Source organism: Leucoraja erinacea, chromosome 18, assembly GCF_028641065.1.
Source record: "Leucoraja erinacea ecotype New England chromosome 18, Leri_hhj_1, whole genome shotgun sequence".
In the NCBI taxonomy this organism is placed as follows: Eukaryota; Metazoa; Chordata; class Chondrichthyes; order Rajiformes; family Rajidae; genus Leucoraja; species Leucoraja erinaceus.
This window is the reverse complement of record NC_073394.1, coordinates 29,819,295-29,845,315: the sequence shown is the minus strand read 5'-3', so window position 1 is coordinate 29,845,315 and position 26,021 is coordinate 29,819,295. Positions and strand designations below refer to the sequence as shown.

At 43.4% G+C, this 26,021-nt stretch overlaps 1 protein-coding gene across 4 annotated transcripts in view; it reads right to left on the bottom strand.

Moving 5' to 3' along the window:
* Positions 1-25,090, bottom strand: part of LOC129705862 (activating molecule in BECN1-regulated autophagy protein 1-like) — a 287,629-nt gene extending 262,539 nt beyond the window's left edge. For 2 of the 4 annotated variants that reach the window (XM_055649713.1, XM_055649714.1), the window contains exon 1: positions 24,898-25,085. The gene's annotated coding sequence lies outside the window, so the exon portion shown is untranslated. Of the gene's footprint in view, positions 1-24,897 lie in introns of all 4 variants that reach the window. The other 2 variants (XM_055649715.1, XM_055649716.1) reach the window with 2 other exon arrangements.
* Positions 25,091-26,021: the final 931 nt, after the last annotated feature.

Genomic DNA, 26,021 nt, shown 5'->3' with positions numbered 1-26,021 from the left:
AGGGAAGGGGGTGCCACACTTCTTCCTATGAAGACCAGGACTAAGCTGCCAGAACAAACCTGAGATCGACAGAGCCACTGCACATGCCCTGAAGATGAGGGACAGCACCCTGATGCAGTTCTGGACTTTTTACTATTGTGAATAAAATATATACTCAAGTGTAGGTGAGGGGGCGCAAGAGGGAGGGAGAGGGTGCAAGAGGGAGGGAGAGGAAAAGGATGCAAGCGGGAAGGGAGGAAGGAAAGGGTGCAAGGGGAGGGGGAAGGAAGGGGGTGCAAGGGGAAGCTAGGAGGGTACAAGGGGAGGTGGATGCAAGGGGAGGAGGAGGGATAAAAGGGGATGTGGTGACACTGTCAGCAAGATTGCATTGATGCCAGGGCACAGGGTTCACTGCCGGCCAGTTGCTGCCGTGCCCGTCGCCCAGCAGGGGGCTACAACCAGGTTGTCACATCTCCAAACGCTGCCCGCGCCCAACCCTCCCAGAGTGCACCAGGCCCGAACAGCCAAGCCCATAGCGGCAGCCCAGCATCTGGCAACGTCATGGGGGCAGGCGGGAGCAAGCAACGGCCGAGCGCTCCACCCACCGCCTCTACTCTTCCTTCACTCACTCACAATGCTGCATGTCTGCATTGCTCCATATTCAAAGCCAAGCCTTGCTCACCCAACCCTTGCCCACCCAACCCCTCTCTATATCAAAGATATATAAACAATAATGTACATATATACACAATATGTTGGAGTAACTCATTGTATCAGGCAGCAATTCTGGAGACAAGGGATGGGAAATCCTTCTGTAGACTCTATACTTTGTTCCCCTGACTGTCTGATGAAGGGCTCAACCTGAAACGTCACCTATCCATTTCCGCAGAGATGCTGACCCATTGAGTTACCGCAGTATTTTGTGCCCGTCTTCTGTTTAAACCCGCATCTGCAGTTCCTTCCTACACAAACCCAATGTTGGTTACTTCACCACCTGAACCTGCAATGCCCACGAAGAGCACGAGTTGTGCTGATCGTAGGACAGACCTTTCACACAAACTTATCTGCCAAACACCCATTTCACTGATTTGACATCCTTGTAGTATCGAAAAACAGAATTTTTCTAGTTTGCGTCCATGTTTCGGAGACCTGTGAAAAATGCATTTGTTGCAGTGGTGAACAAATCCGAAAAATGTTAGGATCAGTTTTAAGAATTTGAATTGCATGCATATGCTCTGGAGCTCCGGAGGAGACGGATGCCAGGACATATTGGTAGAGAATCCAGATCTGTGGATGCCTTTTGATGTAGCAATAAAAGATTTATTTCACGTCTTCAAAAGATACTTTGGATTCCTCACTAGGCTGTCCACCAGGGTCTGTATTTAATAGTTTCCTTTTTAATTAATAATTTTATTAGAAGCAATTGGACAAAATAAAAAGTTCGGCATCTAGAATTTTACAATTATTGTACAGCTTCATTTTTAACCTTCTAACCTAAATTGTAAAAATGAAAAAAAGGAAAGAAAGGGAAAGCAAGAAAAGAAGAAAGGAAAAAGTGAAAGGATAGTAAAGAAGAACGAGAAAAAGTCCCCTAAGCTACCAAAGCAGTGCAGCAGAAAGATAGAGGAATAAGAAAAAATTGAGATATACCTTGCCCCTCCCCCCCTCCCCGCTTCACCCAACATAGCATCGGATTTAAATTTAAATTTGTGTTTCACCTTACTATTGTTTCTAAAAATTCAGTAAAGGGTGTTCAGGTCTTGAAATTGATCTGGTTTTTTTCCGCCAAGACAAGCCTAATGTTTTCCAAATGTAGTGTCTCGGACATATCTGTAATCCACATCTTCAGTATCGGGTCTGTTGTCTGTTTCCAAAATTTAAGTATTAGTTTTTTCGCCGTTATTAGGCCATAGTTGGGGAAACATCTTTGAAATATCGTCCACTAGGGTCTGGATTTAATAGCTGTGATGTTAACTCTAAATATATTTTTCGAGTTACCATCTATCTCTATAGTTTTGGCTCAAAGATAACACTCATTTCAGAGGTGAATGCGAGCACTGCAACTTAAGCAAATTAGTCCTTATAGCATGGCTTCCTTTCAGGACCTGCTATCTCAGCGCCAGTGACCCAGGTTCAATCCTAACATCCAGTGCTGTCTATGTGGAGCTTCCATGTTCCTCCTATAATAGCATGCATTTCCTCCAAAGGTTACAATTTATTCCCACATCCTAAATAGGTAGATCAATTGGGGGGAGAAAATTGTTTAAGAAAATGAGGCAAATAATATAATGGTTTTGCACATAAGATTAATGCAAATATAGCCATAGGGCTTTTTGCAGGGCTCGCATTCACTCCTGAAATGAGTGTTATCTCCGAGCCAAGGTCAGAGTGAACTATATTCTCTGAATGAAGACTCTCTGATATTTTAGTGTAGGGCAAAGAGCTGCACTATTCAACGTTCTGCCTTGCAAATTAGATCGACCTGTCGAACCAAGGAAAATAAATCCCTTAATAATTGTCCATGTAATGGCAATACCGGTTTATCTCATTGATATTAGGAAGCCTTTTGTCTCAGAACAGCAACTGCCACTTTAAATTTGATTACTTTTGAAGGCTCTTCGGAACAAGGAACAGGTTCAATCTTGACCTAATTTGTACAGTTTGCATTTCTTCTGTGACTGCCTGTTTCCTCTAACATAACAAGGACATATAGATTGATAGAACACCTATGACCATTACTGTGTCTTACCCCACCTCTTCTCCCCTCGCCCAACAGGCAAAAGGTACAGAAGTGTGAATACCTCCAGATTCAGGGGCAGTTCCTTTTCGGATGGTATCAGGCAACTGAACCATCCTATCAACAATTAGAGTACCGTCCTGAGTTCTATCTACCTCATCGGAGACCTTGACTATCTTTCTTTATCTTGCACTAAACCTTATTTCTTTTATCATGTGGATGGCACGACTGGAGATGTACACTGTGTACGACATGTACACTATGGATGGCATGACTGTCATCACTTGTAGTTATTCCACGGCACAACAAAAAGTGTACCTCAGTACTAAACTAGATTTGTTATTCCCCTCCCCCCACATACAAATATCACATTTCTTCCATTACTGATTACTTCAAATAAATCTATTTTTATGTTCAGCTCTTGCCACAGAATGAAAAATTATAAACTGCTGCTGCTGTCTGTTCTATTATTCTTTTTAGCATCTAAGGCAGTGATGTTAGAAGAATGCAAGCACCTGGACTAATTATACCTATCTCTGTCTGCATAATCAAAGACTAATTATGTTCAAGATGCGTCAATCCAATTCATAATCAACTACAGCCACCTTCCTTCCCATTAAGTCTTCCTGTCAATGAGCAGCAAATGAAACACTTGGATTTTGTTTAAATGGAGGAATAACATTTACAGAGTAAGAGTAGACAGACAGTTTACAGTCCATGTTTAGTCAGAACCTCCTCCCGTCGCCCCCCGCCTCTCCCCCCAAGGTGGGAATGCCAAAGACTAGAGGGCATAGTTTTCAGAATCAGAATCACACTTTATTCGGCAATTATGTTTTGCAACTTACGAGGAATTTCATTGACCAGGTCAGTCATACAATTAAAAGTAAGAGATCACTCAAAAACAACTTTTAACATGAATATCCACCACAGTGACTCCTGCACATTCCTCGCTGAGATGGAAGGCAAAATAAAGTTCAAATGCTTCCCTTCGTTTTCCCTCGGTCGTGGGCTTCAAACCCCCGTTGACGGTGAGGAAATATTAGACAATAGAAATGATGAGATGATAACTTCTGTGTGAAGAGCGCATGTTAAGTTGCAAGAGAATGACTTGGAGCTGAGGTTTTCAGAACTACATAGCCCACAAAGGAATAAAGAGAACGCACACACATACGCTCACGTGTGCAAACACGCGCGCACGCACACGGCTTATTATAACATGGAGATGTTGATGTAAACAGGCATAGCTTTGTTTGCTTTGAAGCGGCTATAATTCTGTCAGAAGTTGTATTTGGTTTAGTTTGGTGTTTAGAGTATAGGTTATTGATGGGTTTCTTCTCAAGACATGAGCATCATGTGTCCTTTCTTTATGGCACATCTTTGAGCTTGGATGAGTCATAAAGGGGATTTACGGTTGTCTATATTGGGTCTTGGGCACCAAGGCTAGATAATAGTCTGTGATCTAGTTTGTGCTGTTTAAATGTATACATGTTGAGATAAGAGATAAGGCATAGGTGATGGTTGTGTGACCTTTGTATGAGGGTGGTTTCTTATGTTTATTGAAAACTGAGAAAGTAACTCTGTTTTGATAATCTTCCATTTGCTGTGTGGAATGCTATTAGTGAGGAGGCCTTACATTCCTTTCGTCCAGAGATAGAAGGGGGGTGTAATTAAATTAGACCCGAGCTTAGGAAGAAGCAATCAAGTGTGACAATTAGTGGCCTGTGTGTGGTTGAGGATTGTAGAAATAACTTAAGTCCTTACCATGGTAAGAATGGGGCAAAACTCATATTTAATCTATGTAATTGTATTTTAACTATGAAGTAGGGAAATTATTTGTGACGTGTATTGTGTTTAATTAAGATTGTGAGTATTAGACTTTGTTTAAATCTGAAGTTTTAGAAATAACTTGCTTTTCCAAAAGTGAAAATATATGTTTTGTGTGTATGTATTGTGTGATTGCTGTATGATGTGTATTTTATATTCCGAGAGGTGTTCTTTGAGAATTAGTTTTATATTTCTGTGGTTTTACTTCATTGAAATAAATTGATTTTGAGCAAAGAGGTTAAAGAAAACCACAGAGGGGGAAAAAGGTTTGTAAAGAGGCCAGAAAAGGGAAAATCATGTGACTATACGTGTTGTCAATCAGTGGAATGAATTTGGTTGGTTGGTTAATGCAAATAAGCTGAATGTATGGTAAACCATAATGATATGTTAATAGTTTGCCACTCCTTTTGTACCATAATTGTCCAATACCTATATAATGTGTTACGTTTGTGTCAAAGCAGTAGTTCTTTCGACCTGCCCCACAGTTTCTAGCTCTGTGTTGGAAGGATTAAAGAATTATCCAGCACTGTCAGAATAAAGAATTGATTTTAGTAGCAATGGTTTGAATCAAGTTTTCTTGAATTAGACTGACAAAAGAACTTAGTTTAACAACGGGATGATCTTAACTCCCGTAGCTGGCGGCGTTCAGGCCCTCCGTGTTGAGGCGATCTGCTCCTCCGCGATGGATGATCGAACCTCACGTCAGGGCTGGTCGAACCTTCCGCGACGTTGGAGCTCCCAACTCGGCCTCAGCTGAGACTGCGAGCCCTTGATGTTGATTCCGCGATGGGAGCGATCCCAGGCAAGGGATCAGCTCTGATGCTAAGTCCGCGCTCCGCGGTGGGGCTCACAACAGTCCGAGGAGGCTTCCAGCTCCATCGATGGTAGGCCGCAGAGCCCGGAGAATGTGATCAGAAAATTGATCACATCTCCGGGAAGGTAAGAGCCTAAAAAAAGTTTCCTCCAGCTAAAACAAACCGACGAACATTAAAACAAAACCTTTTAGCAAACTAAAAAATAACAAAAAGAGTGAAAAGACAAACAGACTGCCGGCAGGGCAGCCATCGCCCCAGCGCCCCTGGTGGTCTTAAGGTGAGGGGAACAAAGATATGGAGGGCATTTTTTTTTTTTTTTTTTTTTTTTTTAAAACTCCAGGGATGGTGGGTGCTTAGGGTGACGGCCAGGGAAGATAATTATGGCATGTTTAACAGGCACTTAAACAGGCACATGGATTTGCAGGGAATGGAGGGATATGGATCATGTGCAGGTAAATTAAGTTAGTTTCCTTGACCCAGGCATTGTGGGCAGCGTGTATGTTCCTGTGCTGTACCATTCTATGTTCTAACTGGAAGCAAGCTCTTCAGATAAATCCCATTTCCTAGCTCTTAGTCTGCAACTTTCTATGCATCAGAACATTAATATCCTCTTCTGGTTTTCTTAAAAGGGTGAGGGTTTCTGATGCCAGCACCATTTGAGGCACTGAGTTCCAAAGTGGTCATGGTGAATTTATTTCTCCTGCTTTCTTTTTATCCACATACAAATTTACATCTCTTAGTTAGATACTTATCTGCCGGAGAAAAGTGGTGAATGGAAAAGGCCTATTCAAACGGTTATACAACAGGCAAATCCAATTCAGCTCTCTCCAACTTCTACAGATGCACCATTGATAGGATTTTATCAGTATGCATCACAGCATGGTTTGGAAATACCTCCATCCAAGACCGAAAGAAATTGCAAAGGATTGTGGACACAGCCCAGACCATCGTGCAAACCAACCTCCCTTCCATTGCCTCCATCTACACTTCAAGCGGCCTCAGCAACACCACCAGCACAATCATGAACCCGTCTCACCTCGGACATTCCTTCTTCTTTCCTCTCCCGTCAGGCAAAAAGTACAGAGTGTGAAAATGCACACCTCCAGATTCTGGGACAGTTTCTTCCCAGCTGAGTTGGAGGGAGGGATGGGGAGGTGGGAATAGAGTTAAGCCCCTGTCCCACTTAGGAGACCCAAACAGCAACCTCTGGTGACCTTGCCCGCCACCCAAGGTTTCCATGAGGTCACCGGGGGTTTTGGTCACTCTCCCTAATGGTCGAAAGTGGTTTCCGCATGGTCGAGGCTTCATCTAGGTTGCTGCTATTTTTCATCATGATTACAACCGGCCTCAACTAAAAATAGGTCGCCGTTTTAAAAAACGATAATTTTTTAGTCGCAGGTCTAGTCGAAGCCGGTTTTCTTCATAGTCAAGGAAGGTTTTCAACATATGCGTAGGAGGTGGTAGGATGCTGCAGGTCACCTCAACCTTGATTTTTTTTTTGGGTGGTGGGCAAGATTACCAGAGGTTGCTGTTTAGGTCTCCTAAGACGGACAGGGCTTTAGAGGCACACAAACTGAACCCCATTCCTCATCCTACTCATAGAAACATGGAAAGATAGGTGCAGGAGCAGGCCATTCAGCCCGTCAAGCCAGCATCGCCAATACAATACAATACCTTTATTTGTCATTTGAACCTCACATGAGGTTCAAACGAAATGTAGTTTCTGCAGCCATACAATAAAAGAACCAAAACACACACCAACACTATTCACATAAACATTCATCACAGTGGCTCTCCTCCTCACTGTGATGGAAGGCAAAGTTCTTGTCTCTCCCCTGCATTCCATTTCCCTCCCGCCATTCAATATGATCATGACTGATCATCTAAAATCAGTACCCCGTTCCTGCTTTTTCCCCCATATCCCTCGATTCCTTTAGCCCTAAGAACTCGTTTCACTGTGAAAGCCAGAAATCAAAGCACAACACCCTGGTACTAAAGTACATGCCTTAAATTTCAACACGATCTTATCACAATCCAAATATTTCACACGAGAGAAAGTAGTATTCCAGTTTTGTTTCAACAACAAGAAAGCTAATTGCCAGGAATTCACAGAGGTCTTAAACCAAGCAGTGATAGACATCAAAGCTAATCAGTCACAGCAACTGTTTGTCAATGTGGTCAAACGCTGACAGAGGAATCATACTGACAAAGGAAACATCCAATTATGGTACAGAACAAATCAGAAAACAATACTTGTGCCTGGCCTGACCACTATGGATGCCTATATCCAAATTTAAAAAAATTAAAGGGAGACAAAAATGCTGGAGAAACTCAGCGGGTGCGGCAGCATATATGGAGCGAAGGAAATAGGCAACGTTTTGGGTCAAAACCCTTCTTCAGACACGTCATACACGTCACCATTGCAGGAAGAAAAAAGTTTGGTCCTGGACTTATTCTAGAACCCATGCATTTTCAAGCACCGATATGAATCACATTGGCAAGATAGCTTAATCGGGAAACAGACCTATAACCAAAGGAAATCAGAATAACAACACTTGTTCAGAAAAATAAGTAGCATAACCGCTACAAAATGACCACCATCTAACAAACATTTGAGGGGGGAGGGGAGTCGAATCACTCATCAAAAGCGCTTGGGATGATCTATGACTTGCTGAAGAACTACCATATGATCCGAGCCACGACCAGAAACAAACTTCAACAACAGACTTACATGGAAACAACCACCAAAGCCTGCAATGTACCAACCTAATACAAGGTAATGCATAGGATCCATCTTTCCCATGTCTCCACAAATCCACCTGAATACACGCAGCTTCCTCTCTGCTACCCTGATGATTGCAGGGAACTTGTCCGAGATTGAGCAGCTAGGCTGACTGATGACCATGTTGCTGAACAACTTCAACCGCATCCAAAGACACAGGTTATCCCTTTCCAGTTGAGTTAAGCCCCTGTCCCACTTACGTGTCCTTTGTGGTCTCGCGAAAGTTGCGCACGATTTCATGTGTTCGCACAGACATCTGGAGTGCGTGACGTCATTTTAAGATGGACGCAAAATGCTGGAGTAACTCAGCAGGACAGGCAGCATCTCTGGATAGAAGCAATGGGTGATGTTTCGGGTCGAGACTCTTCAGTCTGAAAGAAGGGTCTTGACCCGAAACGTCACCCATTGCTGCTGGTCCCACTGAATTACTCCAGCATTTTGTGTCCATCTTCATTTTTTTGGCTCCGCTCTGGGAGTAGAAGTGGGGGCGGATCAGGACCACAACGGCCGTGAGCCCCAGGCAGAGTTCGGCGATCATTTGCCTGCTTCTGCTGCTGTTGGAGGTGAGACGTTGCGTCACGCCAGGGTCTTGGGCCTGTCCCACTTTGGCCGTCAGCTACGCGCCAGGCCTTTGGCTCGCAAAGATTATGTTCGCTACAAAAATTTCGGAGCCCCGCGAGATGACGCGCACATCTCCATACCTCTCCACATTTCTCAGTGGGACCGGCCCCGGGCGGCTATATGATGCCCATGCACCTCAACGCGACGACGAGGTCGCGTAATTTTCGTGCCAAGGACACGTAAGTGGGACAGGCCCGTAACTGTGACATGAAAGAAGTTAAACATCAGCTGAAGCTGCATGCATTTGACACCTAGTCCACTTTAAAGAGACCTTAAATTCTCATGAGAAAGGCAAGCACTCGAACCAACTTTGCTTGAAAACTTGCAAACTTAATATATACAGTGCATTCAGAAAGTATTCTGACCTTCACTTTTTCCACATTTTGTTACATTACAGCCTTATTTTAAAATGGAGTAAATGATTTTTTTTATCAGCAATCTACCCCAGAATGAAGAAACAAAAACATGAGTTTAGAATTTTTTACAAAGTAATTAAAAATAAATAACTAAAATATCACATCTACATAAGTATTCAGGCCCTTTACTATGACACTCAAAATTGAGCTTAGATTCATCCTGTTTCCATTGATTAGCCTTGAAATGGTTCTACAACTTGATTGCCGTCCACCAGTGATAAATTAAATTGATTGGAAATGATTTAGAAAGGCACACACCTGTCTATATAAGGTCGCACAGTTGACACTGCATGTCAGACCAAAAACCAAGCCATGAAGGCGTCCGTAGACCTCCGAGACAGGATTGTGTCGAGCCAGATCTGGGGAATGGTATAAAACAATTTCTGCAACATTGCAGATCCCAAAAGGGCACAGTGGTCTCTGTCATTCTTAAATGGAAGAACTATGGAACCACCAAGAGTCTTCATAGAACTGGACGCCTGGCCAAACTGAGCAATCGGAGGAGAAGGGCCTTGGTCACAGAGGTGACCAAGAACCCGATGGTCAATCTGACAGAGCTCCAGTTCCTCTGTGGAGATGGGAGAACCTTCCAGAAGGACAACTATATCTGCAGCACTCCACCAATCAGGCCTTTATGGTAGAGTTGCCAGACGGAAGCCACTCCTCAGTAAAAGGCACATGACAGCCCGCTTGGAGTTTGCCAAAAGGCACCTAAAGGACTCTTAGACCATGAGAAACAAGATTCTCTGGTCTGATGAAATCAAGATTAAACTCTTTGGCCTGAATGCCAAGTGTCACGTCTGGAGGAAACCAGGCACCATTCAGCACCTGGCCAATACCATACCTACAGTGAAGCATGGTGGTGGCAGCATCATGCTGTGGGGATGTTTTTCAGCACCAGGAACTGGGAGACTAGTCAGGATCGAGGGAAAGATGAATGGAGCAAAGTACAGAGAGATCCTTGACGGAAATCTGCACCAGAGCGTTCTGGACTCCAGACTGGGGAGGAGGTTCACCTTCCAGCAGGACAACAATCCTAAGCACACAGCCAAGACAACACAAGAGTGGCTTCGTGATAACCCCGTGAATGTCCTCGAGTGGCCCAGCCAGAGCACAGACTTGAACCCGATCGAACATCTCTGGAGGGACCTGAAAATAGCTGTGCATCGAAGTTCCCCATTCAACCTGACAGAGCTTGAGAGGATCTGCAGAGAAGAATGGGATAAATTACCCAAACACAGGTGTGCCAAGCTCGTAGCGTCATGCCCAAGAAGACTTGAGGCTGTAATCACTGCCAAAGGTGCCTCAACAAAGTACAGGTACACAACCTTTTATCCGAAAGCCTTGGGACCAGACACTTCTCGGATTTCGGAATTTTTCGGATTTCGGAATGGAAGATTTTTAGCGTAGATTTTAACAGGTGGCTCAGTGGTAGAGTGATCGGTTCGTGGCCGCAAGGTCGCGAGTTTGTGCCTCGATCCCGGCAGTTACTTGGTGAGGGAGGTAGCGCGGGTGGCTTGGAAAGTCCGGAGCGGCTGCCTCCTCCCCGGAGACGGGAGACTGGGGCATTCGTAGCTCTCAGGCCGCTCCGTTTGGAGCTCCGACCCCGGCGAACTGATCCCTGGCTCCGTGGCGCTCCAAATCCAGCGCGGCCCGAAGCCCGCCGCCCCAGCTCCGTGATGTTGTGAGTCGGCAGTGGCGCAGTGCTGGGATACCAGCGGGGAGCGGGCAATGCCTTACCGGGTCGCCGTGCGGTAAGCTCCGGAGCGCTGTGGCCGCCAACTCCCAACATCGCGGAGCTGTGGCTGTGGGCGTCCACTGGGATTTGGAGCGCCGCGCAAGGGGTAGAGTTGCCGGGGTCGGAGCTACAACCGGCGCGGCCCGCCGCCGGACGCCCGCAGCCACAGCTCCGTGATGTTGGGAGTCAGCGGCCACAGCACTCCGCAGCGTACCGCACGGCGACCCGGTAAGGCATTGCCCGCTCCCCACTGGTATCCCAGCACTGCGCCGCCGCCGACTCCTAACATCGCGGAGCTGGGGCTGCGGGCGGCGCTGGATTTGGAGCACCGCGGAGCCAGGGATCGAGTTCGCCGGGGTCCGAGCTCCAACCGCCGCTCCATTTTCGATGGTAGGCCGCGAGGATGGGGCGAAGAAGCAGCTTGAAGGGATGCTGCCTCTTCGACCAGGTAGGGGACTAAGAATTAAAGTTTCCCCATTCCCCCTTCCTCCCCCCACCAGCAGCTACAATAGTACAGACCTGGGTTGACTGTGGGTCGTTTCGGGTCAAGTTTGGCGCTTAACGCGAACTTTGGTGTGCAGACGACATCCTGGAAAAAAATGTCCAGTTTTCTGAGCTTTTCGGTTTCCGGAATTTCGGATAAAAGGTTGTGTACCTGTACTGAGTAAAGGGTCTGAATACTTATGTAAATGTGATATTTCAGTTATTTCTGGGGGTATTGTGTGTAGATTGATGATAAAATAAAAAAATTAAAATTAATTCATTTTAGAATAAGGCTGTAACGTAACAAAATGTGGAAAAAGTGAAGAGGTCTGAATACTTTCTGAATACACTGTATAGCACACACACAAGCATAGCAATTCACGACAATGCTTTACCCATGTTGCCTCAGCACAGAGTACACTTGCTTGGTATGGAGGACTCCATCTTCAGGAGGAAAAAAATCAACTTTTCTGATTCATGTCAGACTGTGTTAAATCAATTAATATTAATATTCCATATTCTTGCAGGAAGAATCCCAGCAGTCATCCAGAGAGCAGAGGCAATCAAGCATCAAGTGGTGGAATCACAAACAATACTACTTTTAGGCAGCAGTTAGACATTTGAATCGGCAAGGCATAGTATATGAACCCAGTGCTGCCAAATGAGATTACTGTAAACAAGGAGAAAGGCCGGCATGGATAGTAGTGGGTTGAAGAGTCTATTTCTGCACTGTACAACTATTATGATTGAGAGGAAATGGTAGATGGGGAACATCTGACACCAGCTGCATGGTCATTGCGACCTCAAAATGCCCGAGGTCTTGCAGCAGCTTCTTTACAACAGAAAGGTGTGCACCACACGTGATAATTGCACCATCCACAAACCAACGTCACAAGACAAGAAACCCAACCTAGAGACTCAAGTGTAGATCAGTGCAATTGATTAAAATAAAAGAGATGCTGCTGAAACTCAGCTGGTAAGGTGGCATGTGTAAAAAGAGAAGCAGTCAAAGTTCGTAAGAAAGTTCGCATATCTGAAATGTTGACTTTTTTTACCCCATAAATGCTGCCCAACCTGACCCAATGAGTTTTTGCAGCATTTTCTGTTTGTAATGCAGCTGATTAGACACCCATGCATGTAGAAACAGAATGGAAGGCAGTTACCCCCGAATTAACTCCATACCCAAAGTTCAAGGTCAACAGACTAGATATAACGGCAAAGGCAACTTCTTTAGTCTGCCCACAAGCTGAGGACTATCCCTGCACAGTGCGGACCATGCTGGGGCGAAATTCACATGTTGAAATGCACTATTCAACAAATAAAAAATTACTGATGATGGATGGATCAAGAAGATGACCATTCAAGTATCTGAATTTTATGCATAATTATCTATCCTCTCAGTCTGCTCTTTTCCAAAGAAGCAGCCCCCAACATAGCCAATCATTCATTAAACATCTCCAGCAATGACACCGCCTTGTAAATTAAATCCTTTCTTTGTGCAGCAACTGACATTGTGTACAGTACTCTATCCATTGCTTATCTTGCATTTTAAAGAATTCCAGGGTTAATTCCATACTCTTATATTCCACACAACAGCCAATAAATGTACCATAAAACTTTTCATCTAAATACCCTGCCATCTTTCAGGATCTGTGCACATGCACGTGGGGCCCTCTTGATCCTGCATACTTCTCAGCTCAATATCCTACCATTTGTTGTGCATTCATCCCACATTTCTCCGCTTTGAATTTCATTTGTTGGCCACATTTCTGCCCACTTGACAGGTCCATGGATATTTTTTTCTAGAACCAACAGGCTTCCTCGCTGAATCATCCATATAAATCACATAAATAAGAGTTAAACGTAGGAGGCATAATAAAAATGTAATTATCAGTTGCACTGTCAATGTCTGCATTATCTGCAATATTCTTAAACCACAATAACAAAATGTAAGTATTATTTCATGTGATTTCTATCGGTGATTAAGGCATCCAGCCTGTAGCTCTGTGAACCCCACTGCAAAGAATCGTCGAGTCATTGATTTAGTGCCAGCAACTAAACATTGCATCCAAATTTCCTTTCCCACGGATCCCAGAGCCTTTTATTCTGATTACCCTGCCCTGATGTCTTGTCAGACTCCTTGTCAAAATCTACATATATTACATGCAATGCCCAAATCAACCCAAATAAGTGAATCATTCATCAGATATGATCTACACTTAACTTATCCATTCTGGCTATCCTGGAAGAAGAACCTTCACAAAGTACGAGTTAAACTATCCCTCAATGTTGCTGGCAGTAATTTGCCCACCAGTAATGTTCAGCTGACAGCCTGAAAAGACTCAATTATTCCGTTTCTCACTTTTGGAAAATGCTATTATTTCACTTCGCAGCCTACCAGTCCTCCAGCATACACGACGGTTAACCAATAATACATTGCCATTTTCTCGCTTACTCCCAAACAGGTTGCAGTACACTTTCTAAAGCTTTAAGAAGGAACTGCAGATGCTGGAAAATTGAAGGTAGACAAAATTGCAGGAGAAACTCAGCGGGTGAGGCAGCAACTTTGGAGCAACGGAAATAGGCAATGTTTCGGGTCGAGACCCTTCTTCAGACTGATGTGAGGGCGAGGCGGGTAGGAAGAAGAAAGGAAGAGGTGGCAAACCTGCAACGTGATCCCACCACTTGCCACAGCTTCCCATCTCCTCCCGTCTGCTTTCCGCAGGGACCGCTCCCTCCGTAACTCCCTGGTCAATTCGTCCCTTCCCACCCGAACCACTCCCTCTCCTGGCACTCTCCCTTGCAACCGCAGGAAATGCTACATTTGTCGCTTAACCTCCCTCCTTGACTCCATTCAAGGACCCAAGCAGTCTTTCCAGGTGCGACAGAGGTTCACCTGCACCTCCTCCAACCTCATCTATTGCATCCACTGCTCTAGATGTCAGCTGCTCTACATCGGTGAGACCAAGCGTAGGCTTGGCGATCGCTTCGCCCAACACCTCCGCTCAGTTCGTAATAAACAACCTGATCTCCCGGTGGCTCAGCACATCAACTCTCCCTCCCATTCCGAATCTGACCTTTCTGTCCTGGGCCTCCTCCAAGGCCAGAGTGAGGACCACCGTAAATTGGATGAACAGCACCTCATATTTTGCTTGGGTAGTTTGCACCCCAGCGGTATGAACATTGACTTCTCTAATTTCAGGTAGTCCCTACTTTCTCCTTCCCTTCTCAGCTCTCCCTCAGCCCACTGTCTCCACCTCTTCCTTTCTTCTTCTTCTTCCCTCCCCTACCCCCCCTCCCCCCTCATATTGTTTAATTCAACGTCAAGTCCTGAGCAATGTACCTAAAGGTGTTGTTCCTTGGGCTTATTTTGGACTTTGGTGGAACAGTACAATAGGCCAAAGGCACAGAAGTCAGTGGAAATGCAGTGGAAAATACAAGTTACTGCCTACGGAAAGCTCAGGGTAACCTTTGTAACCTGAATGGAGGTGCTCTGCAAAGCATGCATCTAATCTGCACCTCCAATGTAACAAGAAACATATCATGACCATCAAATGCAGAACAGATGCTTCCCGATTTACGATGCTTCGACTTACGATATTTCAACTTTACGATCGACAAACGCTCGGCAATGGCAGCGAGCCACACATCACTTCCGGTCACGTGATCGCATTGTATTCAATGCATTTTCAACGCGATATTTTCGATTTACGATGGGAGGAGATGTAGTCGATTAAACTGTGGGAATGGAATTTGTGCGCTTGTAATCCGGAGAAGGAAGTAGAGAAAGAAAAATTGAGAAAAGGGCAAAGTCAGATGGACCAAATGAAAATGAACGGAAATTGACAGAAAAGCTAATTAAACTTGGGACTTCTGCATGAGCATAGGAAATGTGGAGTTCATGAGGCACAAAAGACAACAAAACAGTCGCCATGAAAAAATGTGAAATATCAGATTTGATAAATTCAGAGGAGGTTCACCAGTTTTCAACTGTATACAACTCACCATGCTCGATATAAACATACTGTTAAAGAGTAATAGTTAATAGTTGTTAAAGAGACAAGAGGCAAAACAGCTGAACTTTAACTATTATTTTCCAAGCTCTACCTTTTTCCTTAACCTCCCCTCCATAGCTGACAGGGCTCTCAATCAAACATGTGTAGTAGGAAGGAACTGCAGATACTGGTTTAAACCAAAGATATAACCCAAAATATTGGAGTAACTCAGCGGGACAGGCAGCATCTCTGGAGAGAAGGAATGGGTGAGGTTTCGGGTCAAGACCCTTCTTCAGACTAGTCACCCATTCCTTCTCTCCAGAGATGCTGCCTGTCCCGCTGAGTTAATCCAGCATTTTAAGTTTATCTCAATCAAATATGTTCCATTTCTCACCTCTTTCTCCTCACGATAGGGTCCTCCACATCCCCATCACCCACCCCAACAAAATCCAAAACTTTTGCTTTTCGTTGGCAATCTTATACTTAAAAAAAAAAAGTTTTACTTGCCCTTTTTAGTCCTCGTCACCAGTTTGCAGTACAGATCTCACCCGACCTTCGTTCTTTTTGCATTATCCTGTCTTGTATGATCCTCCCCATTCTGGAAATTTCCAAGATGGGAGAACCACACTAATTTTCTTGCTGAGAATATAATTACTGTAAACATTCACTACCACTTCCTTTTACACCACCTGTTGTCCTGGGACAGAGTTACATATTTCCAAACTACTTGGGCTAAATTACAACTAGTAAAATTGGTCCAAGCCACTTCAAATGTTTGCTGTCACTCTTGGACCTTTTCTGAGTAAACTCTACCTAAATCAATTATATTGATGACCATCAAATTGTCCTTCTACGGATGCTCCTTCCACCCTTATTCCTCATAATCGTACGGAAGGTCCTCTCTCTCATTGGCCACATTATGTTGTGTTTTTTTTAAGTTTTTTTCCAATAATCTTTCAAAATTCTGCACCAGTGCTCTCACTTAACTTTTTTTCGCTGTTGCCAGCCGGACAACCTAGGCAGCTTTTTAAGTTGCCGAATGACAGTTTAGGTGGTCATTTAAGACGGCGCATGACGCGTGCGATAATGTGCTCGGACGAAGTGCGTAGTTATCAGTCGGAATTATGCTCAATGAAGCATTCACATATTATTTCTGCTTCAAATAAAGTCACAAACTAAACATATTCACCAATCAAGACATGATACATACCACAATGACATGCAGCAAAATTATAATACAGTATCTCAACTCTTTCGACACGTTGCAATGAATGCAATTTCTATTATTTCTTTCCATTTCCAAACAAAAATGTGGTTGGATTATTCAAGTGTATGATCAACCTGTGTCAATAAATCCTGGACCATGGTAACATATATGCTTAACCATGCACACTACAGATTGATGCAAACATGTTTTCTGTGAAAGACCGAAAATTATCATGACATGGCCATAGCATGGGTCTTTTCCTTTTGAATCTTCAATCATCAATCCCTGTTGTGCCCAGTCACAACCAAAGATCATAGAGCTCTGCTCTATGGTCTTTGGTCACAGCAAGGTAAGTTGATAAAGAATTGAATCAATCTGTTTGACACCTTTGAAGGGAGACACAGTAACAACATCAAGAGGGGAAAAATAGATACATAATATATCCCTTCTGCCCTAGGATTTTGTAATTTAAAAGTAATAAAGATAATGGAAGTGTATTTTGATTTTCTTTTTCTTGTAACATACTTGTTATTGTATTATTATTATTACCTGACCAGACCTATACCATACTTTTGAATGTACATAGTACTTCTTTTACTCTGTGCCCACTAAGAAGATGATTCATGGAATTAGGTGACTATATTGAATCAATCATGGAACTTGGCAAGTGAGAAGGGCAATAAAAATGGCTGAAGTGGCTATTTTTTTTTTTTGGGGGGGGGGGGGATATCAACTTTAAATGAACAGAAACATTATATTTGTGAGAACGTGTACATTTTCTGCTAGATATTTAAACCATTTCCTGAAAAGCAAAGTAGACAGAGCTGTTGAAATACATCTAAAAGTCACTTTAATTGTCATTGAGTCGCTCTCGAGCCGAGCATCCTCCTCATCAGGCTTGTCACTGTCAGGGTGAGGTCCCGAGGCAGATGCTGCAGCTGGGTCTTCTCCCTTGTCAGGCCTCCTTGCCCTCATCCCTCCTGCATGCCACAAGCTGATGACTGGCCGGGGATCAAAGTCCTTGATGTCACTGGCATGCAGCATGATGAGGAGCTGGTCCGTCACCTGGTCGTCCTGGAGAGAACTTCTGATGGGGGTCTTCAGCTGCTTCAGCCAGCTGGAACCTCGCTCAGCCTCAGCTGAACTTACCGATATGGTAAGGACAAGGTCAAGGAGATTGCAGATGCTGGGTAGCTCTTCTGGTGTGGGACTTCAGGAACACCATGCTGTATCACAACAACCCTTTCAGCAACATGGTTGTTACTTGGCACTAAACCAGAGCATTAGGGAGAGCTTCAATGCCCAAATTACGGGGTTGGTTTCTGATGAAAAAGTGGGGGGGGGGGGGGGGGGGGGTAGGCCAGAGACACAGAGACACAGAGACACAGACACAGAGACACAGACACAGACACAGACACAGGGAGACGGAGAGACGGGGAGACGGGGAGAGAGGGAGACGGGGAGACGGGGAGAGGGAGAGGGAGAGGGAGGGAGAGGGAGAGGAGAGGGAGAGAGGAGAGGGAGAGGGAGAGGGAGAGGGAGAGGGGAGAGGGAGAGGGAGAGGGAGAGGGAGAGGAGAGGAGAGGGGAGAGGAGAGGGAGAGGGAGAGGGAGAGGGAGAGGGAGAGGAGGGGAGAGGGAGAGAGGGAGAGGGAGAGAGACAGAGAGGGAGAGGGAGAGAGAGAGGAGAATAGAAAGACAGAGATGGACAGAGACAGAGATAGATAGAAAGACAGGGACAGAGACAGATACATGGATAGGACAGGTTTGTGGGGATATGGACCAAGCACAGGCAGGTGGCTTTGCAGTTTCTCCCCCCCTCCCGTAGGGTGAGGGATTTAAGGGCCTGTCCCACTTGGGTGACATTTTCGGCGACAGCCTGAAAAGAGATTGTCGCGTCGTGGTCGGGTCGTGACGCGCGGTGTCTCCCTGTCGCCCCAGGATTTTGGAATGTTCAAAATCCAAGGGCGACATTTGGATGTCTCATCATGTCGTGCGCCCTGCCACACACTGACGTATGCTGTCCTGCGGGAGACGCCCGATTAGGGTTGGGGTTAAGCACCATAGGTGGGCTGAAAAATATTCTTCCTTCAATGCATGGATTTTAAACATTAATATATTAAAGTTGATACAATAAACTCAATTGTGGAAATGAAAAGATGCCTGAATCGTTCAGTTTTATTTTGTATTGGTCCGCTTCCAGATCCAAATCACTGTCTCTAACTTTTCACAGGGATGGATTCAGTGAGTGTAGACTGAACTCCCCTCTCCCCATCCCTCCAACCCTTCTTCCTTCTTTTTCCCTTCCCCCCTCTTCCTCCTCCCGCTCCACTATTCTTCCCCTTCTCCACCCACACCCCCCATACCCTTCACCCCATCTCCCTCCCTTCTCCTATTTTCTAACCCCCCCTCCCACTTTCCCAGATGCCCCCCATTTGTGGACCCAGCCTGTGACAGCTAGATCCCACTAATAGTACTGCACAAAGTCTACTCCACATCATCTGTTTTAGTAACATTGACCATGGGATAAATGAAGACTTTGGGAACAAGATTGGAGCAGGGGGAAGGGAAGAAGGAAGAAGGGAAGAAGCGGCTCAGGCGCTCGACACCGTTGCAAATTGTTCTGTTTCTGTTGTTCCCTTAAAGAGCCTGTCCCACTTTACGATTTTTTCAGCGACTGCGGACGTCAGTGACTGAAACCGTCACTGACGCTCCGCAGTCGACGAAGAAAATCGCAAAGTGGGACAGGCCCTTTAAGGGAACAGCAACAGAACAATTTGCAGCAGTGTCGAGTGCCAATCCGCTGCCTGAGTCGCTGGTTCACAAACAAGCAGCAACACCACAGTGCAAGGCAGGGTACAAGGATAAAGCAGGAACTCTGTGAGAAACGCCGGCACAGTTTGCATTAGGCCATCCACATCAGCCAAGCTTTCCTTCGCTTGTCAAGCCGGGCAAAATGACATGGCTTTTAGGTTGCCCGGTGGGACTTTAGGTGCCCATTGGCAACCAGGCAACCATTAATTTAGAGCCATGTGCACCCTCTACAACTTTCCCAGTGATGCTACCCCTGTTCATATTTAGGGCAGTTGAAATCCTCTCCTATAACTGGCATGATTTTGATAAGTTCAAAATACATGTCTACATATTTAACAACATAAATCGTTCTTTCACCTTTGGGCCACTTACCTACATCCCTCTATTCCCTTCATAAATCAAATAAGCTATCAATCCCTGCTTTTAATAAATTTAGTGAGTGAGGTCCAACAGCCTTTTCAGCCAAGAATTCCAAAGATTTATTAACCCATGGAGAAATCTCTTCTCGTTTATGTCCTTGTGACAAGCAACTTATTTTGAGATACCTGGTTCTCAAACCTCAGACAGAGGAACATCAATTAGTCAAAAGCTGGACATTTTTCTATGTTTCAAAGAGATCCCTTCTTATTTTTTGCAAGCTCAAGGCAACAGAGCCAGTCAGTTTTATTAAGCACCAACTATGCTCCAACCCAGGCCTAAAATTTGGTGACAATCCACTACATTCCCTCGATCACATGTAAAAAACCTTCATTAGAAAAGGAAACCAGACCTATACATAATATTCCAGAAGTACTCTCACCGGGAGCCTGTAAAAAACAGCACTAAGTTCTTTAATATTACATTCAAATCCTTTTACAATGAAGTCCAATAAACAATTTGCCTTCCGACTTGCCTGCTGTTACTGCATGTTAACTTTCCAAGGTTCATGTACAAGGACACCCACATTCTTCTGAAAACCAACTTCCATTTCTCACCATTTAAAAAGCACTCCACACATCTACTTCTATTAACGTGGATGAACTAAATTTCTACATTACATTCTACCATGTCCTCATCTATTCACAGCCTGTCAAGATCCCCCTGAAGTCTCTCTGCAACCTCTTCACAGCTCTTATAACCATGGGTGGCAATATAATATTGTATTTATCAGACTTGGTATACTCATTCAAATGCTATACATGACAATATCCATCCATGTGCACCTTAGTTGTCATGGCCTCCTAACCCAAAATGACCCCTTTGTTCTGTGGGTTTTCTGTCTATTAACCAATCCTTAGTCTACGCACAAAATCATGTGCTTTAATTTTATTACTGCCAAGCAGCCTTACAAAAGGTCTTTTAAAAAGTCCCAAAAATAGCAAATCCATTCACTCCCAGCATCTTTTCTGCCAATTACAAAACTTGAATAGATGTGTGAACATTGTTTTCTCTTGCTTAAATCAATGCTGACTCTGCCCTGTTAACATTCATATAAATAGATGCCATTTTTTCTTCTGCTGCTGTCAATCTGCAGTTCCTCGTTTTCTTCCTCCCGTTCTTAAATAGTGGGGTTACATTTTCTATTTTCCAATCTGTAGGAACTATTCCAGAATCTATTAAAATTTACAAATTGACTACTAATACATCTCTAAAGCCACTGCTCTCAAAATCATGGGATGCAAACTATCAAATCATTAGGAGTTATCACATTCTAGTCCCACCACATTCCCCATCTCTATTATTTCACTCGTGATAATTTATTTCAACTCCTCGCTACCTCTACATCTATTGCTACACGTTACCTGTATGTTTCCAGTATCATCTCCTGCTAAGAAAGCCAAAGATCTCTCCATTTCCATTCCCCCCCCCCAATGCAGTTTCTTCAGTCTCAGCTTCCAAAGGATTCACTTCTGCTAATTCTTTTTCCCGTTATGGAAGATTGTGCACAACTTCTTCTTCTGTATTTCTTACTACATAACTATTATCAATATATGTAGGAAAAAACTGCAGATGCTGGTTTAAACCGAAGATAGACATAAAATGCTGGAGTAACTCAGCAGGACAGGCAGCATCTCTGGAGAGAAGGAATGGGGAACGTTTTGGGTCGGGACCCTTATTCCCAATCCGAAACTTCACTCATTTCTTCTCTCCAGAGATGCTGCCTGTCCCGCTGTGTTACTACAGCATTTTGTGTCTACCCTTATCAATATATTGGCCGTCTTTTATAGATTACTTTTCCAAACCATAGGTCACCATGCTTTTGGCAATATTACAAGCATTCCTCATTTTCTAATCCCATATTGAAATTCTCTCATTAACTATGCTTAGATCAATCTTGCTGTTCCATTTTTATGCTTCTTGGAAACATGCATTTGTTTTAAAATTTGGATTAATTCTTTAAAGTGTTAACCATTGTTTATCTCCAGTCATAGCTTTCCATATTGTTTCTCAATCTACTGTATCTAACACAACTCATATCTACCGTTTTCTTTATTTGAATTTAAGATTGGGGTTTCAGGTTCAGATTGAACCAAATCTTTTCAATCTTTTTTTTAAATAAATTTTGATCACCTTATGATCAATCTTCCCAAAACCCCATTTGGCAACATTTATCCTGTCTATTGATTCTTCAGACCTACAACTTACCATTTTGGGCCTAATATATCACACTCAGCAACTCGACATTGCTCACATTTCCTTTCTTCATCAATTCAGCTGGTTTCTTGGAAACATACACCTTGTTGATTTAATGATGGTTAAAGAGAAGATTTTCTCTTTAACTAGTATTGCAATTATCCTGCTCTTTCCATGTCATCTGATAGATCTGTAGTCAGGAACAGAGCAGATATTCCTGCTCCTCTTAAAATATACCTGCTCCTCTTAAAAGTCAGCTTTTCAAGAATAGCCATATCATTAAGGTTTCAACCTTCAATTTAACTGGGAAAAAAAACACTACTAAAGGCCTACCTGGAATTTTTTTACTGCCAACCACCACCAGAATGAATACTTTTGTTGATTTTGCTTTAGGACTTCCTTCAAGGACTTACAAACTGTGCACATAGACAACTGATCAAGCATTATTTATGAAACAGTTCAGACAAAGAATTCCTGGCGAAAACAGTAACTGCTTTTCTTTCCACATTTTCTGCCAAACCCAAGTCTTACCCACATTTTCTGTTCTTATTTCAGATTTGTAGTATCTACAAATGTTTGATTACAACTGACCTAACTGACTTGTTATAGGACACGCTGATAAGTAGTTAAAAGGGATGCAAGAGGAAAAGTGCTGGCAGAAATGGAAGATAAACAAGAACATACTCATGAAAGAAAGTGGTGATTTTATACAATAAATAACTACGGTAACCAAGCCTAAATTAGATTAAAGTCTACATTGGGAACACAAAATGTAGATTGCAGAAAACCAGACTTGAATACACAATTATGTAGGGGGATATTTTTGTAGAAAATGTGACTTTGAGAGTTGAAATAAGGAAAATAACCGCAAACACCAGCATACCACGAAGTGTGAAGTATACAGATCCTAAAGGGTAAGGTGGAGAATAAAACAACGAGAAAGGATTAACTAATATTTCAGTCATCATGGAGCCTTTGGGAAACATTAATCATGGAATGATAGAAATTTAGAGTCATAGTCATACAGCATGGCCCTTCAGCCCAACTTGTCCATGCCGACTAGGATACCCCATCTCACCTCACATTTGCTCGTTTGCCCCATATATCTCACTAAACCTTTCATGTCCATGTACTTATCAGCAAATAGTTCATATTATCACTCTCAATGTAGTTGTGCTCAAAAAAAAATAATTAATACATATTCAGTGGTTTAAAAATCAAAAACATTCAGCTTTATCAAATGATGAAAAACAAAGTTGTTTGCATTTTTTGTTAAATCAAGAACTTTGTTCCTACATGCCATCAGCATTATTTCTTCAACTCATTACACCAAAATATAATTCTCTACTAAATTCCCCAGAAATCACCAGCCTCTATAATCCAAATTTGCTTGCTTATCTCCTGCTCTCGACTTTTAGTTTTGCATTTTAAAACAACCTTTATGTGAGCATAATAATTTTCCTCATTCCAATAGTTCAGAGGTCCAAATAATTTCCAATTGAAAGTTTATCATGACCTACGAAGTGCTACCCTCCGCACTTGAGGCAATGTGCAGATTGAAGAAAATCTCTGATCAAGCCACAAACATTAAGCTTCAACATTCAACTGGAGATTACAACTGTCTGAACTCAATTTCAAAAATTGATTGCGCTATTTCTATTTACACTTCGTTGAGATGAAACACACATTCCAAAAATAATGCAGATGAATTATAACTCTGATGCTCAAGCTGATGGTTAAAGATATTTAAAATAATTTACCAGCTGTACTCTAAATTAACTGATCATTTAGACGCATTAAACTTCTATTGAAACAAGCCAATTGATCATAAACATATCTCTACCGCCATGCATATGGCATATGACATGTACTTGCATACAAAAATTATACTACTGATGATTTTTACCTCTCTCCCTCCTTAAAAAAAAATCTACAACATAGTTTAAATATGTTCTTCACTTAACATCCATTAAATACTTTTTGATGGATTTAGACTTAAATTTTCATACATGACGGGAAAAATCAAAGAATAAAATAGAACACATTATTGGCATTTTACTGAGCTAAAATCGTTTATGCAGATATAGACGGTTTATGTTCCAGTGAAGGCAAATGAAATCATCAAGAAATTATGTCAAAATTAAAAATAAAATTCTGCCTAGAATGCTTGTTATAACCATTTTCGAAATACTTGCCATCACTCCAATATCACGCATGGAGCTCTTCCCACATCCCACTCTAGCTCTCCCACATTTTGCCAGTTTTAATAACCCATTTTGACTAGAATATTTTTGCTAATGTAATAGTGACTGCACTTCTAAAGACATAAATCAGCAATGAAACACACTGAGATAGCACATTCTACACAGCATGCTATTACACTATATATCTACAGGACCCTCTAACTTGTCTTACTGAACTATTTTAAAATGGCTCATTTTCTGGGCTTCTCTTCGTTTTTTAAAAAAAAGGCAAAAATGAAGGCCTACGAAAACAGAGAGCTGGTTTTATACGTCTTCATACAAATGCCCAACAAAAAACATTATAAAAGCCAAGTATCTCCCTATCTCACGTCTCCACTCGATCATCTTTTCCTGCCCATTTTGTGCTGATAAAACTGCTGGTTAAACACAACCTGGGCAGACATTTTGTGTAGATCTCACCCTTCTAAAAAAGCATTGAACTTCTAGCCTAATGATACAATGACAACGCACAAGGGCAGCGCTTCACGTCCGTGAGACCACCAAGGGTAAATTTAATCCATGGAAGTAAATGGATGATGTGTTGAGCAGCAAAGTCTGAGAAAGACACCTTGACAACTTGCCTAATGGCAGAATTTCAAGCACGAAACGCCGGAATGTTTGCTTCATTTACCTTTGGAAAGGCGGAGAGGAACTTCCAGAGATTAAACATGTTGGTTAGGGGTCCGTAACCGAGCAGAATGATTGTCTTTGAGAGGAAGAAGCCTGGTGTGGCCTAAAACCCTTCCCCACATCCCATGATTTCTTGTGTTACAGACAGCAATGGCACTTGCAGGCCAGAGCAGCTGCTATCGAGCACCGGATGCCATCAGATGTCCAGGGGAAAGCAATCGAACGCGCACCATCGAGCAGCAATCCAACTCATGCCAACAGGTTGATGTCATTACATCAGGCTGGGGTATTTAAGTTTCGCTGATGGATCTGGGTACCAGATTTTGAATGGGTACGTGCCTCGATTCGCCGATTGCACTCCTTGTCAGACACATTGAAAGGAGAAAGGACACAAAACTCAGCAGGACAGGCAGCATCTCATCTCTGGAGAGAAGGAATGGGTGACGTTTCATGTTGAAAAGAGATTAGGCCTTTATGGTTCAGCGTGGATATGAAAGGTTTATGGATAGCAAAGGGTGAGAGGCAAATGGGCCAAACACTGTCAAATGGGACTAGCTTAGATGAGGCATCTTGGTTGGCATCAGCAAGTTGGGCCAAAGGGCTTGTTTCTGGGCTGTATTCTGTTAACTGGCATGGAATACAATTATGTGTGAGGTTGAAGGTGCAGAAGAGTAGAGCTCCATCCTATTCCCCATGGTCCAATCTCTCCCGACCTATGTCCAAGATACCTCACATGTACCTTCGTCTCTTTAATGACTTCCGCTTTCTGAGTCCCCACTCCCTCATCTTTACTATGGACGTTCAGTCATTCTACATCTCTATTCCCCAACCAGGAAGGCCTCAAAGCCCTCCATTTCTTCCCCGACCGCAGAACCATCCAATTTCCCTCTACGAACACTACCCTGCCTAGCGGAGCTGGTCCTCACCCTCAACAACTTCTCCTTTGACTCCTCCCACTTCCTCCAAGTCCAAGGCGTAGCTAATGGGCACCCACATGGGCCCCAGCTATGCCTGCCTCTTTGTAGGGTAGGTTGAACAATCCCTGTTGCATTCTTATATGTTTCAATAAGATCGCCTCTCACCCTTCTAAAGTCTAGAGTACACAAGCCCAGCCACTCCATTCTC